The sequence below is a fragment of the Callionymus lyra genome, chromosome 9, assembly GCF_982586985.1.
Source record: "Callionymus lyra chromosome 9, fCalLyr1.hap1.1, whole genome shotgun sequence".
Taxonomy (NCBI): domain Eukaryota; kingdom Metazoa; phylum Chordata; class Actinopteri; order Syngnathiformes; family Callionymidae; genus Callionymus; species Callionymus lyra.
The window spans coordinates 4,613,992-4,628,963 of NC_141826.1; the positions used below are offsets into that span (position 1 = coordinate 4,613,992).

The following is a 14,972-nucleotide window of genomic DNA, read 5'->3' on the forward strand; positions in this document are numbered from 1 at the left end:
TTTTAAACATCTGTGTATCAGCATTTAAAAAAAATATTGTTTCAAATACATATTTGTTTGGTATATTCGGCATGATTCAGTGCTATTGACTTCAATAGTACGAAGTCATAGTCACCAATGCACTGACATACTTCAGGGAAAGACACTTTTTGAACAGATTTTATGAGTCAAAAAGAGTGTTGTTGGTTGTGATCACAGACACGTTTCCTAAGGAACTCGTTACTAAAGAAGACACTTTTTTTGGATGTATACAAACCAAACATTTGTTTGACAGAAGTGTATCCCTTTAATAAAAAAAAATGTTTTGCTGAAACTGATGTAATGGACGAGATGAGATTGAAACAAAATAAAATAAACATTGAAATGTCATGTCACACAATAATCCATTTGCAATTCATATTTATAAGGGCAAAACTAAAACAATATTCTTAGAGTCGCTAAATATGTGCATGGATTGCGGGCAGCATCAACAACTTTTGTTTTGTTTGTTGCTCCAATTTTTTGTTCCTTTTAAATGAGGCAGCCATATTTGTTATGTTTAAATAAAACACATTGTTGTTTTGATGCAGCTCCTCAAATGATTTTGATGAAAAATCCAAGATCTAGATTTGATTGTTTTCATTGCAATAATGGACTCAGCGGTGATGGGTCACATGACAAATGCTCACACCCAGTTCTTCTGTCTTTTAGTATTTGTTGACTGCGGATTGCAGTGGACGAGAGAAGAAGCCATGGCTTTCCTTCATTACTGTTCACCATGGGAGAGGTGGAAGACCCAGCGTGGTTAACTCTGCTGGAGGTCGACACCGTAAATTGCCGTTTAAAAAAAATGGACGTCAAACACACCACAGCGTACGATTGGGATGAATTTATGCAATTTTTAGAGAAAATGTTTTTCGCTGCTACATGAGACGACACCTTAGATATAATTCAGTTATGACTTAGAGCAGGGGGCTGGAGGAATAGTGATGTTTGGATGAAATTTCATGAAGCAGTGAAATTATAGTCAGAGACCACTAGATGGCGGTCTCTGCACTGTTTTCCTTTGTTTTGAACAACTGTTCTAATGAAACATTACATCCTTCTTAAACTGATGGCGCCACCTACTGACCTCTAAACATGACACTGCTTCATGAAGCTCCTTCAGCCCATCACTAAATAGGAATAAATATCTTGTATGTGTTGATGAAAGACACTGAAACATCAGATGTTATATTGACATGACATATTATTTATTTTTTTGTTTTGTGTTTGTTGATGATTCCAATCATCGGATCTGATCTTTCGATTTTTTATTTGTTAAATCTAGATAAAGAATGTTAACAAAATAAATATATAAGAAGAAAATGTGTCCTCAATAAAATCAGACCTGTTAACTATTTAATTACAAATGGAAATTACTTACTTACTTAATAAAATTAAGAAAAATACAAGTGAAATTTAAAAAATAAAAATAAAAACACAGAATTTAAATTCAGAAATAGGAAATTTGTTGGCTGCATGTGATTTCTTTCTCACCATTAGCAATTGTTTTACCCGTATATAGTGACATAAGGAGCAATATTTTTTCATTAGGATAAAGATGACCCTATATTAGCCCATTTGGTTCAATGAGCATAAATGACCGGCAGAGGGAGCCGCTTTCTTAAGTTGCCGTTTAACCGTGACTACATTGACTGGATCACTTATTACTTAACATTTATGTAGTTATTATTATTATTATGAGCATATTTGCGGCTGAATAATTCTTTTTAAAATTAATAAAAGTGAATTGTTTTTAGTGTTTCTTAAAAGAAATACTTCTATAGGTCACAAGAGAGAAAAAGAGGAGAGTCTTCACATGTGATTTAACAGCAGAACTGTATCCTCCTCAATTTATGGGGCATCATGGAAGGTAATGAAGCGGAAAGGTCAGCGGGGATGTGTTCTCATCCACTCTAAACCAATAGGTCATCTTTCCACTTTCCACGCCACGAGTCTGTGACTGCACCTGCTGCCTTTCACTACTTAAAACAATATTGTCACCTCGACCGAGCACACCTCATATCACCGTTCCTCCATCACGCTGCCAATGTCACACAACAGGGCAGCTGTATATGAGAGGGCAGCGTGCACAGATGGGAGAGCTTTGTCTTGATATCACGGCCGTGTAATGTAAGCCATACATTATTAATCCAATTTGTTTGCAGCATATACAAACAAGAAGGTTCAGATGTGGCAACAAACAGAGATTTGAATATAAAGCATACATTTTTACTACCACCTGCCTGTAGGTAAATATTATGTTTAATTGAATTCTTATTTATTACTTCTGTTACTATATATCAAACTTTTCTTCAGTTTGGTGCCACATAGTGATGGTCTGATGAAGCTTCATGAAGCAGTGTCATTATTTTCAGATTCCACTAGATGGCAGTATTGCACTATTTTCCTTTGTTTTAAACAAATGTTCTAATGAAACATCACATTATATTTAAACTGATGGCGCCACCTACTGACCTCTAAATAACATGACACTGCTTCATGAAGCTTTATAAGACCTTCACAATGTAGCAACAAACTGAAGAAACGTTTGATAACTGATAAAACTGAATCACTCACGCTTGTGATGGGTTGATGAGGCCTTATGAAACAGGTAGGTAGGTAGAACTTTATTGATACCTCAGGAGGTCTCCTTCGGGAAATTGTTTTTCCAGGTGATGTATCATGATACAGTGTCTTCAATTTAAAAGGGCACTATATGGCACTCTCAGTTTTGTAATCTTTTGTTCCAATCTACGAATTCACCGAAACCTGGGATCAAATTTCAAATTTCAAAATGAAGACACATCATGATACTAGTGATGGTCTGATGAAGCTTCATGAAGCCGTGTCATGTTCTTTAGAGGTCAGTAGGTGGCGCCATCAGCTGTTTCAGGAGGCCTCATCAACCCTCACTAAACACCTGCAATGAAACTACAGATCATTTTCAATTTACAGCAGATTGCCTCCCACTCAGCACTGAAAATGATGACATCATGGGAGAAAGAAAAGCTGTGTGTCACAACAGCAGCACAATGCAAAACAGAATATGATTATGTAAACGTCATTAAAGAACTTTACCATTGTTTACCAAACATAAACTATAGCTTGTTTAGACACTTTAGATACTAATCTGACCAACGTGTGCGTGTGTGTGTGTGTGTGTGTGTGTGTGTGTGTGTGTGTGTGTGTGTGTGTGTGTGTGTGTGTGTGTGTGTGTGTGTGTGTGTGTGTGTGTGTCTGTGTGTGTGTGTGTGTGTGTGTGTGTGTGTGTGCGTGCGTCCGTGCAAGAAGGAAGGAGTATTAGATCAAAGGTCGAGATCAAATCAATCAGACACATGGCAGAGCGACTCAAAATGCAAGAATGACACAATTGCACAAATACTGACGCAATCAGGTCACTTTAGTAAGACTCTGGCAGAAATGTTTGACTCGTCTGATAAATCTGTTGAGCCTTCTTAAAGGGCAACTATTTGTTTTTACAAAACTCTCTTGTAGTTGGAATTTTTACATTAGAAAATTTGCTTAAGGCCCGACCACTGAATGGACTGGAGATTTAATCTTGTTTATTATAACCACACCCACTCTGTTGTGATTGGTCAAACATCAAGATTTGTCACTGCACGTCATCAATAATTCATGATTTTTTTTTTTTTTACAATTTTTTAATTGTTTTTTTTTCTTGTTTTTCCATCATATTTGGCTGGATATTTTGGCACCTGTTTGAGCTGTGGGAGGAAACGGGAGCAAAGAGTCAAAATCCAGGAATGCTTGCACAAAAATGAATACTTGACAATCTCAGGGAATCTGATCTACATACTGTAAGAGCACACATGCACACAGTGCTTTTAAGGAAGGTTTCTGTCAGACTGATGTATAAAGCGACATGGTCGGTGGATCTATGATGAAAAAAAAGCTTTTTTTTCTCAAAACAGATAACATGGTTAGCATGCCACTAGACATATTTCTTAACAGATATCAGAAACATGCAGCAGCGAGAAGGTCAGTCCATGGTCATTGTTTTTCTACTGACTACTCCTGCTCTTCTCTGATTAGACTTACTCAATTGGTGGCTTAGAATGTATGATTCCGCTTTTATTTTTCTGTGCTTGAATTGCATGTGTGAGATATTTCCTTTTGGGAGGATGGAGGTGGTGGCCCTCTGCGTGTCTGATTTAATGAGTTTGGTATAATTTATTTAAATGAGCCATCTTGACATTTTACTTAGACACACATTTAATTGAGGCTATAAATGGAAGACCCGTCTGTGAACACAAAGACTCGGAATAAACTAAATTGTTTATGTTTGTATATACTTATTTGTCTATAAAATGGTAGATGAACCCGATAGAGGAGGCTTGTATAAACTTCATTCATTATAGAATACTTAAGATTTGACTGTTTATTTATGCTTTAAATCGACAACCTTTAAGAATCTTTAGTGTATATAGTGGCACTTTTCCTATATCCAAGTGCAACATACAGTTACATAAGGTTCCAGGGTTGAGTCAGTACTTGGGTGACTTGTCTTTGTCAAATAGAGAGAGTTTTCTCTATTTGACAAAGACATGTCTCTAGTTCAACACTGCAGAAAACTGAGAAAAATCTCTAAACTTAGGAAAATGTTATCACAACATGATCTGGAGTTTGTAATCCATGCGTTTGTGTCTTCTTGTCTGGACTATTGTAACAGTTAGTTTTCATGTCTAAACAAGAAGGAGCTGTCTCGCCTGCAGTTGATTCAAAACTCTGCAGCGAGAATTCTGACCCGCTCAAGTAGAAGAACTCACATTTCTCCGATCCTTAAAACTCTACACTGGCTTCCAGTTTCATTCAGGATAAAATTCTGATTCTTACTTTCAGATCTATTCATGATCAGACTCCTCCTTACATCAGTGATCTGATCCAGCCTTACACCCCAGCTCGGGCTCTGAGGTCTGTGGATCAGAATCTACTGATGGTTCCACGCACACTGTTCAGGACCAGAGGAGAGAAATCCTTCCAGGCTGTTGCTCCTAAGCTTTGGAACGATCTTCCTCTCTCTTTGCGCTTGATTGATCTACTGACTCCTTCAAGAAACATCTTAAGACTTTTTTATTCGTGCAGGCTTTTCCTTGATTTTCTGAAACTTTCTGGAAGCGCTCTATAAATATAAATTACTTACTTATTGCTTACATACCGCTACATTTGCTAGATCCAAAAGAGACTGAAGGTAACAGAAATACATTCATAGCAACTTTCTTAATCACCAACCAGCTTAGTGATGACATTTAGTAAGTGATCCAGAATGCCTCTGGTGGAAGTAACAGTAGCACACACATTTAAAGCTCTTTCCACAATCTGTCAAAAGCAGTTGCCCTTTAGAAGCCTAAATGTTGCATATGATCTGGGTATTATGGAGCGTAAAATACGTTTCACCTGGTAAAGAGGAAAAGATAGAGGCTTTGGTAGTTTAGTATAATATGTTTTCCCTTTTGTTTTGGTTTTACTTTGTTCTCTAACCTTGTTCTCTCCTTTTCCATTTGCCCCAGTCAACGACTGGAACACTGCTGGACCTCGCCAGCAATCAAGATACCTACTTCAACCATCTGAATACAGGGGTGTGTCCCAAATCACAAACTTCTGCATCTCATTTTTTGAGTGCACAAGTGCGTTCAGACTGAGCAGTGTGCAAAAATGTAGTGCTCTATAGGCACTCAATTGGCGCACTCAAACGGCCAGATAATTAAGTGTGGAAGGATGGACACACGACCGCCACCTTAGTGACGTAGATGACGCTAAACGGAAAAGTGCTGTCCAGTGTCGGTGATAGGGTTTCAACATCCAGTTGCACTCAGCGTTAAATAGTAGTAGAAGAAGAAGCTGTTGAGTCATTCCCGGTGAGTGAGTGCATCAGTATTTGATTTGAGACAGTACTACCCTGTTGAAATGTGTGCACTGCTCAAGTAAGTGCACTGTCTTACAGTGTACTGTAAAGTATTGAGAAAAGTGCGCAATGTGAGACACAGCACGGACCTGAGTGCCAAATCACTGACTTTCCTGCACTGGTATGTAGTTTTTTTCTTGTTCCCTTCTGTGGATTATTTGATATAGTTTGATTACTTGTGTTTTGCCTCTCTGCCCGAGTGCTTTCGTTTATTCTTTACTGGCAAGTGTTTTGTTTCTGTTTCCAGGTTCCCTGTTCCCCGTTTTATTCCCTCGGTTTTGTTTGACATTTCAGTTTTGGGACATTCGGAAATTTAGAGGTTTTGGTTTTCTTTGTTCTGTATTCTTTGTTTTGTTTTGCTTTTTGTTTTCTTTGTTTTGTTTTGTTCTGTATTCTTTGTTTTGTTTTGCTTTTATTTATTAAATGGGTTGTTCATTCCAATTGTCAATGTTTGCTGGTTACTCTCTCTGGGTTCAGCCTTGTATGTACTATGACACGTATACTACATTGGTATTTACTTTATGGTGATATACAACCTACAAAGTATTAATATATAATAACAATATCTTTTTTAGACAAATTATAATCGATTAGTTGATCAGTCACACAGTCTGTTGGTAGAAAACAATTACAATGTAAATTTAATTCTCATGAGAAGAGGTAGAAATCTTTTTTTGATATGAATTATATTTATTCATCATAGTATAAAACGGTATGGTGTGTACCTAGTAGTGTGAGTTAGGATTTAATTCCGGCTTGTGTCTTATCATTTCAATATGCATTCTTATAGCAAAAAAAGCATCTTCTGAGATAGTCTGAAGCCTACTGTTTTCATTCATTCATTTTATACCTCTGATTCCTTGACAGACATATCCTGTCCTAGCTATTTTGGGCGAGGGGCGAGCGACACCTTAACAGGTCTCAGGCCTGTTTCCGACTACATAGGGACACACAACCATTAAGGTAAGGTAAGGTAAGGTAAAAATTGTTTTTTTCCAATAGCCACAGAAATACAGCAATTTTTCATGAAAAATAAAAAATAAATAAAAATAAAATAAGAACAAGAACATAAAGAGAAAGAACAAGATGACACAATCTAAGTCTAAAGATAAAGACAAATAACATAGATCAAAGAAAAACAACAAAGACAAAGGATACAAAGGCTAACATAGAACAGAACATCCAGATACTCTCACTCCACTCCTGCCCCCGAACTCAGAATTGTACAATTTAATAGCCCGAGGAATGAATGAGTCCTTGAGTCTATTAGTTTTGCATCTGGGAAGGAGCATTCGTGCACTCATTCTGCTTCTCTGCTCACTGATGACAGTGCTCAGAGGATGACTGTCATCATCCATGATGGACAGTAGTTTGTTCAGTGATCTCCTCTCAGCAACTGTCACCAGTGAGTCCAGCTTCATTCCAACCACAGAACCAGCCCTCCTGATCAACCTGTCCAACCTGTTGACACTCCTCTTGGACACATTTCCACCCCAACACACCACAGCATTCATACACACACTCACCTCCATGGACTATTTAGACCAGTGATGGTCTGATGAAGCTTCATTAAGCAGTACAATTATTTTCAGAGGTCTCTGCACTAGTTTATTTTGTTTTAAACCACTTTTTTAATGAAACATCATATTATTTTTAAACTGATGCCGCCACCTATGACCACTTAACAACATGACACTGCTTCATGAGGCTTCATCAGCCAACCACTTATTTACTCTATTGACATCTGTATGTTCTTGGACCGTGAGAGAAACACTGGAATACAGGTAAAAATTAAAAAAAGAAACTCACAGAACGACAAGATAAAGCAAAACCGAAACCTGTCCACTAAATTTTTTCAACCCCACTTGTCAGTTGACATCAGTTTATATATTTATGTAATTTATCTTGCCAACAGGAATGTTACTATTCCTGTGTGTGACAACCGTCCTGGCCATGCAACGATGCATCAACGCAAGGTTAACTACTCATCATCTGGGTCTTATCGCCACAATCGTCCTCCTATCTTCAGCCCCTGTGGCTCTTATTACAAGGTGTCTTCTTATGTTGCTCTACTCCTGTGCCCTCTATTTCCTGGCACCTATGCTGAGAAAGTCTCACCTCCTGCAATGTGTCCTGTCTTTCTTGTTTCACAGATACCAACTTACTGCAATAGATCTCAAGTTGGGGGGGGGGGGGGGGGGTGGTTGTCCTATTTACCTTCCATAAGAATTAGAGAGGACTCAGCTATGGACTTAGAGATCGTCTAAGATTACCAGAACTTTTACCACTTTCATTTACATGCCACTGTGACACTGCAACAAGGCTTGAAATAATACTCTTCCTTATCGAAAGGCGACTCCCACAGGTTAACAACAATCTCTCTACATTTGGAACAATCTTCCTCTCTCTTTGCGCTTGATGGAGTCTACTGACTCCTTTAAGAAACATCTTAAGACGTTTCTATTTGTTCAGGCTTTTCCTTGATTTTCTTGAACTCCTGTGTTGTTCTCAGTATTATCTTGATTTTTAAAGTGTATATACTTTTTTGAGTATTGTTTTGATTGTTTAAGAGCTTTGTGACCCTGGTCTGGAAACCGCTATATAAATAAATATTACTTACTTACTTACTTACATCTACTAAGCAGGGACTTCCCCTACTTTTTGTTCCTTTCTAGTTCTCCAGCCTAACCTTTATGTTAGTCAGTGATTCAGAACAGGTGCTTCTAGGTCCTGTCATTTTAGTTTTTATATGAATTAAAATGTTAGTGTACCGCTCAAAAACTTTGCATGAGAGGAATGCTATGAACTATTGATGCAACCAGTTTTTGTATTAACGTTTTTGGCATTAGGAAATAGAGGTTAAAAGAAAAAAAAAAATAAACCTGATAAACAGCTTAGAATGTCATTGAATTGAACAAAGGGGTATTTGTCTGAGGCTACTATTGTTGTCCTTCTTTTAATTCTTAACTACATGGAAACAAGTCAGGACCTGCTTCGCTCAATCTCAGCTCAGGTAACAAAACAAACTGTGATGTTTTAACAAGAGCAACTGCCTTGCATTGATTTATGTTAACCCTTAAAAGATATAAACACATTTGTCTTCTGTCAGTCATGGCATCGATTACAGATTGCAGAGAACACAACCTTCACGATTTAGCTGATATCCATCAAATTGAGTCCCAAGATGAATTCCCATGTGGTGCAGGACATCATGGATTCGCCGGAAGTGAGATTTTACAATGATCTGTTGAGACCGACAGGCGAAAGGTGAGACCTTTCAAAGGAAACTAATGATGCAAAATAAAGAAAGGTAAGAAGCGAGAAAGCACAAGGCTAAGATAGCAGCTCATAAAAGCCCCTTCATTATGATTTCTATATAGTAAAGTCCAGGGAAATCACATTAAAAACCTTCAGATAGGAGATGTTTAATAGGATTGTGGCAAAAGGCATCATTGCTTTGATACAGTGGCAAAATAATTGTGTGCGTAAGTGTCTCATTATTTGCAAGAAAATTACATAAAGTCAAGTTCTCACTTTTCCCATGTTGAATACCTTAAGACCTAGGTTCATAGACGGATTTACTTTACATGAATTGATTGATGTAAATTATATAACAGTGATGAAGTTTCAACTTAAAGAGCAACAAAGGTACATTAGTAAGCAAATATCTAAACAAACTAACTGGATAATGGTTTATTCAGCAGGGTCAGTGTTGAAGGGCAATTAAAAAGCACATCTTTAGTGAACAGAGTAACTTTACCGGAAAGTACATTTAAAAAATACATAGGTCTGAATACTTGTATATCTCAAATATAAGTTAATTAACAATAATTCCACTATGTTGTATACATAAATTGTTTTAAAATATATAATTGATTGTGAATCAACACAATTGTTTTATTCTATTGTAGCAATTTAACTTCAATATTGTTATTAAAATATGAAAAGCTCATGCTATATTTCCAAACTGAGAGTACAAATAATCAAACTGTGTTACAAGTTCAACTATCTGTACAAACAGATACCAAATCTGGAGAAAGTTCATACATATTGGTCACGTCTGTGTTTGGCTTCTGTCTGATGTTCTGGGTAAAGGTTTAAAAAAACACCCCCAAATGAAGTCACCTACTGTGTAACAGCCTATGATGAAATGTTCTCTTTTTTTGATAAGCTAAAACTTGCACTGGGCATCGCAATCTTGTGAAATACCTGCAGCACTGCTATCATATATTTACCTTCAAGCGTTTTATGTAAGATAAATATGTAAGGTTTTTATAAGGTTAGAAATTGATAGAAATAGACAGAAAAAAAGGCTTACTAAGATAATATTATTTCACATTTAAATCATCACAACAGTGGCTCATTCGTTTGAAGACCCCACATTTTAATCAACCAAGGTACTTTATTCTAAATGAATTCTTAAACAGTCTATAATTAAGATTTCAGCCTACCTCCTTAGTAGGCTATTTTGGACGCCTGAATAATTTATCTCACTCTTTTCAGACATCATTCAAAGATCATACACTTTCTCAATTTCACACACTCTTTTTTTTCTCAGTAACTGACAAATTTGTTCAACAAATGAACTAACTGCTGAGAGATGGGACCCACTGAGTATGGTTGACCAAGGGCCGTACAATCCTGATTCAGGATGATCCCCAGAAGGAAACAGCCGCTTCCAACTTCTGTCATGCATGATTGCGGCTAAGACATGTCGACACATAAATCAGTACATGATAGTAACATTGGTAAAAATACCAAGGGAAAACACCAACTGCTGGTTGACAGAACTTTCACCCGACACTGCAGAAATTCAAAAGACAAAACAATCTGTGTACTGCCTATTGCAAAAAAAAGCCTAGTACTAAACGTAACACTGCTGGATCCATGTCTGAAACTGTACAAGACCAATGATACTTTAGGTCTCCATTACTACGCAATGAGAGAATTTAACAATACCTTTGAGTACCAATTTTAAGCCAATTGCACGTCTTCATCAACTATCATGGGAGATGCTATTTCCCCACTTGTGTTCTGCATAGGCCTAAAACCCCTTAGCCAAATGATCGACAAGTATTGCTACGTATACCAACTCTGAAAGGAGACGCTTTACACTAAGACTGAGCAATACATCGACTTACTGATCCATACTACCAGAATCTACAACTGTGACATTGGTACAACTGTGACATTGGAATGTTGTTTGGTTAGAGAAGTATGACCCAAAGGAGAAAAAAAGAAGGGAGGAAATATATACAGAGGGAATTACACTTGCAGAAGTTGTAGAGGAGAGCTAGAAATACCTTGACATACCACAGGCAAATGGCAACCACGAAGGCATGACTAGGAAAGCAACAACTGCCAAATACCTCAAGCGAGTATGGCAAGCCCAAAAGAGGCAGCTCAATGAAAGAAACCAGGTCCGAGCAATGAACAGCTATGCCATACTAGTAATCAGATACCATGCTGGATGAAACATAAGTGAATGTCCCAGACGATGGACACTGACAAAGGAGAAACCAGAGGAACTGTCATGAGAGGGGAAACTCCTGCATGGAATGTACACCAACAGATAGCTGAAGTGGCTGATATGATTAAATCCTATCAATGGCTAGAGAGAGCTAGATGGAAGGACAGCACAGAGGCACTCATCATGGCAGCACAGGAATAGAGGCCCAGATATACCAGACCAGATCAGATCCTGACGCAGGCAAGATCCCGTGAGACTTCCAGATAATGGCCAACCTATCAGTGCGGTGATAGATAAGCAGTAGACGAAAGTAACAGGGGCTCAGAAAAGAGCTAGAGAACGCCTGCAAGGTGAAGGCTAAGTAACGTCAGTGGTATTTGGAGCACTCTAACTAGTGAACCCTACACTGGAGAAGTTGCTCCAACTGATCCCTGGGTAAACATCAGACATCCCTCTCCAGAAGAATGCAGTTCTAGGAAGCGCAATAATACAAAGGGACCGTCAAGCTCCATGTCTCCTCCATAGTCTATTGGTGTTCGGGGTGGTCCTTGGATTGATGAATCTTGAGAGAATAGAAGACAATAATGGCAAGATCACTTAGGGATGTGTGCTGAGCCCCCTCCTCTTCACCTGGTTGACCCACGAATGCACAGCTCCAACTTCTTCATCAAGTTTGCAGACGACACACCTTTGGAGGGTCTCATTAGTAACAGGCACGAGACTGACTATAGAATTGAGGTGAGTGGCCTCGACAAGTTGTGCTTGAACAATAATCTGACCCTGTATCGCTCCGGTATGGAAGAGGAATAACATGTGCTGTGTCTCAAATCGCATAGTACTCTTAGTATACTAGAAGTTAGTATGCATCAGTTTAGTGTACGTACTAACTAGTACGCAAATTCTCCACAGATAGTATGTCTCAAATCAAACACTGCTGCTACACACTAACCGGAAATCACATGACAGCTTCTTCTTCTACTTCTATTTAATGATGTTTCAATCAGCTGTTTGAACGCTATCGCCAACACCTGCTGGCAGCACGTTTTGCAAGTTTGGAAAAAGAAATAAAGTGTTTATCCTCCTACTGCTGCGGAAAATGCACCTGTAAGTATATTAATATATATGCATATATATATAACGTAACTTCCGTTTAAAACGTCACTAAGATGGCAGCTGTTTAGGGTGGTTAGTGTCCATCGAACCATGCTCAGTTTTGTGGGCGTGTTAGTACGTAAATTTAGGCACACTAAATTTCGTATACTAAGAATTGAGACGCACTACCGCACTAAAAATACTAACTTTTAGTACGCTAGTATGCGATTTGAGACACAGCAATGGTCTTTGTTGATAAAATAGTAAAGGGACCGTCCGCAGACCCTCAACCAGCTACTCCAGGTAATGCAGAGAAGAACATCTGATGTGAAGCAGAAGATCAGACCTCAGTAGCAGACTGTAGCAGATCGAGTCCGGGGAAAGACTTCAAGAGAATAATCTATTATCTTCAGGTCTGGAGTATAAAACTCTGAAAGATTATGTTGGAGCAGCAGTTTCATAAAAGCTCATCAGAAGATCAGTAAGAGAAATATTTGGATGTATTGAAAATGGTCTATTTAGACACAACAGCATCACAAATGAAGTCTACAGTGTTGAACTGTTCACAGTGGGGGTGTTCCTGGATCACTCTGCAGGTCTTCTGTCCTTCTATAGTGCCCTGAGACCATGACCCCCCTCCACAGCGGCCCGACTAGGTTCACTCAGCCTCTACATGCTGAAGTCTATGTTAAGTCTATGTGTGAGTTCTTGAAAATGAACTAGACCGGGTATGTTAAAGTGGCAGGCCGCCAGGGTGGCTCAGAGGGCTCTAAGAAAGTTGGAGGGAAGGGAAGAATGGAATTTGGTTTCAAAAAACAGGTTTCAAGAAACAGGTAGGAATGAAACAGAACTAGTCCACCCCACTTCTTTTGAGACTACCTTTACCCATGACAACGCAAACACTCAAGGGGCAACTAATGTGTTGAATTCATTGTCTCTTGAATTGATTTTGGACCTCAATTGTACTAATGTGTCTGTTTCCATTGAAATATTATGTTATTTTCTGGAGATGAAAACTTGTTTACCCCAACCATGCCCACTCTGCTGTGATTTGTCAAGCATTAATGTTTGTCACAGCGCATCATCAATCACAGAACTCATTCTATAAACAAAGGGGGACGTGATTCCAACTGGCTTTAGATCTGAAGCCCATTATAACGTTATAATGGTCTCTTAAACCATCTTGTTAGCCAAGATTTCAGATGGGGGAGAAATTTATAAAGTTATAACTTCAAAAAATCATCATGATGAGAGACTTATTGCATCTTGGAGAAGAAGAGTTCAACATATGAAACATGTGAGTGAGTCAGGAGAGTTGCCCCTTAACCATAAGTGTAGTGATATGCATGCGATTATCATAAGATACAAATTACAAGATACAAATACCTCAAGATTAAAAATAATTGCATTGATTTCACCTCCAGGGCTTAGAAGTTGCTTTGTAAATTTTGTTTTGCAAAGGGGTCCTGGGTCATAAGTCAATAGCATTTTTGGGGGGCTTGGCATAGTGAAGGGTCTAGAGCGGGAGTCCCCAACCTTTTTTGCATGATAGATAGTTGAATGTCAGGATTCTATTCACAAGCCGACGTTCAGATAGAAAAAAGTAAAAATGAAATAGCATGACCTGCAAAAAAACTACAATGAATGCATTAAAAAAGACATGTCACCATAAAACTGAACCAGCAAGAGCACTGGACTGGCTACAACAAGATTCTTGTGTATTTGCATTCATGTATATTTGAGTGTTTCCTGACAATGTTGTTCTGTATGTTTGTGCCTCATAACTTTTAGTAACGTTGTGCCAATGTGTAAGAATGTTTGTGTTTAAGCATTGGTACCAGTGCTATGTCTCAAGTCGCATACTTCTCTTAGTATACTAGAAGTTAGTATGCATCAGGATAGTGTACGTACTAACTAGTACGCAAATTCTCAACAGATAGTATGTCTCAAATCGAACACTGCCGCACTAACTGGAAATGACGTGACAGCTTCTTCTTCTACTACTATTTAACGATGATTTCAACCAGCTGTTGGAACGCTATCGCCGACACCTGCTGGCAGCAAGTTTGCAAGTTTGGAAGAAGAAATAAAGAGAAAATATGAGAAACAACATATTTGCAAGATATTTACACCGGTATCAGCACCACAGGCGTTTCATCCTTCTACTGCTGGCTGAAAATGCACCTGACGTAATTTCCATTTACAACGTCAACCTCACTAAGATGGCGGCCGTTTGGGGTAGATAGTGTCCATCGAACCATACTCAGTTTTGTGGGCGTTTTAGTAGGCCAATTTAGTGTGCATGGCGCACTAAATTTGACTATAAAACGATCAAAACATGGAGTCTCTTCCGTCGCTCTAACACGACGTCACTTCCGTCCCGGGTCTTATACTTCGCGTCATGGAGAATCCAGAGTGTGGAACGGGTCGTTTATTCGCCGCTCCAAGTCAAACAAAATACAA

General features: G+C 38.5%; 1 pseudogene; it reads left to right on the forward strand.

The window, feature by feature from the left end:
• The first annotated feature begins 1,887 nt into the window (after positions 1-1,887).
• Positions 1,888-12,018, forward strand: LOC148071512 (uncharacterized; annotated as a pseudogene).
• Positions 12,019-14,972: the final 2,954 nt, after the last annotated feature.